General features: G+C 43.1%; 1 long non-coding RNA gene across 1 annotated transcript; it reads left to right on the forward strand.

Moving 5' to 3' along the window:
- Positions 1-236: 236 nt before the first annotated feature.
- On the forward strand, positions 237-2814 carry LOC129711812 (uncharacterized). Its single transcript, XR_008725927.1, has 2 exons — positions 237-448; positions 1462-2814. It is a non-coding gene; the product is annotated as an uncharacterized LOC129711812 (long non-coding RNA).
- Positions 2815-3307: the final 493 nt, after the last annotated feature.

The following is a 3307-nucleotide window of genomic DNA, read 5'->3' on the forward strand; positions in this document are numbered from 1 at the left end:
ATAGTGTTCCTCAAGGGTAGGCATATTTCTCATCCTGGTAAGACATGTAATGGATAATAAACATGATACAGATAATACACCTGATAGTTACGGGCCACGAGCATGCGACCTGCATGCAGCAAGCGCGACCAAACCGGAAGCGGGGGCCACGCGGAGGTCGAGTGAGTGACATGAAGTTAGAGCGAGGTTCGCACGTGACGTACAGCGTCAAGACGCTGCGCACCCGTAGAGGCGTGTGCAAAGATCGTAGAGGGACAAGATAGACCACTCCTCGAAAAACGCGTAGTATGACGTGTGTGACCGTCGACGCCATATTGTTAAGCATTTATTGGGCTGTAATGGCGTCCTCAGCTAAATCTACATCTCACTGCTCCGCTATCAACTGTTCTAATCGTAAATCTAAACGACCAGAGCTGTCATTCTTTAGGTTCCCCAATAAAAAAGAAAGGTAAGAATATATTATTATAATTTTCAGTCGATATTCTGTCGTGAAAATGTTATTTTCTGTTCTCCCATCAACAGCCATTGGGAAATGGGTTTGTCGGTACATTATAAAGTTATTAGACTTATGTTTAATAGATCTTTACTTACCATAATAATAAAGACAGTTTTAACACTTCTGTACATTTTAGGTTTTGTTCTTGTAAGGGATTTATTTCCAAAATATGGCCTGCGGACACATTAGGCCCCAGGGGCAACGGGATTTTGCGAGCTCAGATTCGTGTCCGAGAATGCGGCGGCTGTTACCTATTATATCCCTCGAATTGTCGAGACATCACAAGCAAAGATCACAAGCCCGCCGTGATCACAAGCCCGCCCATTCAAATATTATACAACTCTGCTCTATCATCTTTGGGTGCAATGGAGGGTCGGGGGGTTAGGCGGCGGCGGCCGCAATCACAGATACGAGAGGAGCTCTGCTCTATAATCTTTGGTCGGAATGGGACGGCTGCGCGTTATAATGTGCTATCGTTCCATCTCCCTGTCCCCCCCCTTCTCCCTCCCCCCCTTCTCCCTCTCTTTTCCCCTTCTCCCTCTCCCCATCTCCCTCTCCCCATCTCCCTCTCCCCCTTCTCCCTCTCTTCTGTCTCCCCTCTCTTTCGATCTCTCTCTCCCCTCTTTTCTCTCGATCTCTCTCTCTCCCTCTCTTCTCTCGATCTCCCTCCCTTCCCTCTCTCCCTCCCTTCCCTCTTCGTGAGAGTTGGCAGCTCTGCTATGCCTTGGGTCCAAAAGAGGATAGAAAGAAAATACTTAATGGTCTTTGTAAGAAGATTTTAATAAGCTCTTCTACATTTAAGGTAAATTGACATATTAGAGGCAAAATACATCTTCAACATACAGATCTCCACACAACTGAAAACAATTGCATTTAAGTGATATATCATCCATTGTTCAGGCATGTAGTTATGATCATCTTTCTTCTTATTAGTTAATCCTAAATGATATCTCCTGTAATTTCAGATGTCAACAGTGGGTCCAGAATACTCATCGACAAGATCTCCTGCACCGAACTGCAGAGTATTTGTCAAATAACTGCCGTCTTATGTACATTGTGTGAAATTGTGATTTGTTAACTGCACAAAACTAATGCAAATGGCGATACATGCCTGCATTTGGCCCATACCCCTCTAAACCTGTCCTAACCATCAAATAACCTAACAGAACTGTCATGAGGAAAGATTTAAAAGACTAGGCTTGTATTCACTGGAGTTTAGAAGGATGAGGGGGGATCTTATCATATTGTTTACAGTGTACTATGTTTACAGATTCTGTTGTGCTGCTGAAAGTAAGAATTTAATTGTTCTATCTGGGACAAGCTAGATGCAGGAAAATTGTTCTACATGACAATAAAACCCTCTTGTTAGATGCAAGGGGATCTTATAGAAACATCTAAATGAATAAAAGGACTGAACAAGCTAGATACAGGAAAAATGTTCCCAATGTTGGGCGAGTCCAGAACCAGGGGCCACAGTCTTAGAACAAAGGGGAGGCCATTTAAGACTGAGGTGAGAAAAAACTTTTTCACCCAGAGAGTTGTGAATTTGTGGAATTCCCTGCCACAGAGGGCAGTGGAGGCCAAATCACTGGGTGGATTTAAGAGAGAGTTAGATAGATCTCTAGGGGCTAGTGGAATCAAGGGGATATGGGGAGAAGGCAGGCATGGGTTATCGATTGGGGCTGATCAGCCATGATCACAATGAATGGCGGTGTTGGGTCGAAGTGCCAAATGGCCTCCTCCTGCACCTATTTTCTATATTTCTAAAACACTCATCCAGCAATCCTCGAGCCCACCAGCTCATCCCGTAGTCAATTCATCAGCTTTTCCATAAGAACTTTCATCAGTTCTTGCAAAAGAATGACAATCAGCCAATCTCGATTACCCTCAGCCCATCAAGCAGTCCCTTAATTCGCACAGAAGTCTGAACTATTGAATGCTCACTGCATCTCTTTCCATGTCAGCAAGTTAATATCCAGCTGCATATGAACCATGTGAAAAATGAATAAATAGATGCATGTGGTGCAGTGATTTGTGCAGCACTATAGGCCTGGAGACCAAGAGGAGTTTACCATTGAACGGAGTTTGAACGGGGGGCTTGAGGCCCCCGACCGAGGAAGAACAAAAGGAAGGGACTTGAACTTTATTTCGCCTTCCATCACAGTGAGGAATGTGTAGGAGTCACTTTGGTGAATGTCCGTATTAAAATGTGTTTTTGAGTGCTGTTGCTTTTAATTGTATGACTGACCTGGCCAATGAAATTCCTCGTATATTGCAAAACATACTTGGAAAATAAAATCTGATTATGATTCTGAAAAGCCTTTCCCATACTCTTTCCTCTCTTTGATCTTTTTGCAGCTGACTGCCTTTCTGTACATGTTGCAAGAGATTGTCGCGGCATCCAGCATCCTCGGAGAATGTAGAATTAAAGGCAGTTTTAAAGATGGTTATTTGCCTCAAAATTGGGTTATTGTATCTCCAGAACCTCCCCAGAGGCTCTGGGAGACACAAGGTTCAAGAGGGAACACAAAAAGCCTAATTAGGAAGAATATTAAGAGTAAGATTTTCAATTAAAATACTGTAATTGATGGAAACTTGCCTTTAAATTGGTTCCTGGATGAAACCCTGATGGTTCTCACATTGTCTCTTTAAATTTACTCTCCTTTTCACACTTGCATTAAAACACACAGCCACCACCATTCACAGTGATACTGCCCGGCAGTCTCATAATTACAGTCTACACAGCTACCTTGACAGCCACACAAAATGATGTAAATAAAAATTGTTTTCCTGTTTAAGAAGTTCAATTGA

This window comes from Leucoraja erinacea, chromosome 31 (genome assembly GCF_028641065.1).
Source record: "Leucoraja erinacea ecotype New England chromosome 31, Leri_hhj_1, whole genome shotgun sequence".
Classification (NCBI taxonomy): domain Eukaryota; kingdom Metazoa; phylum Chordata; class Chondrichthyes; order Rajiformes; family Rajidae; genus Leucoraja; species Leucoraja erinaceus.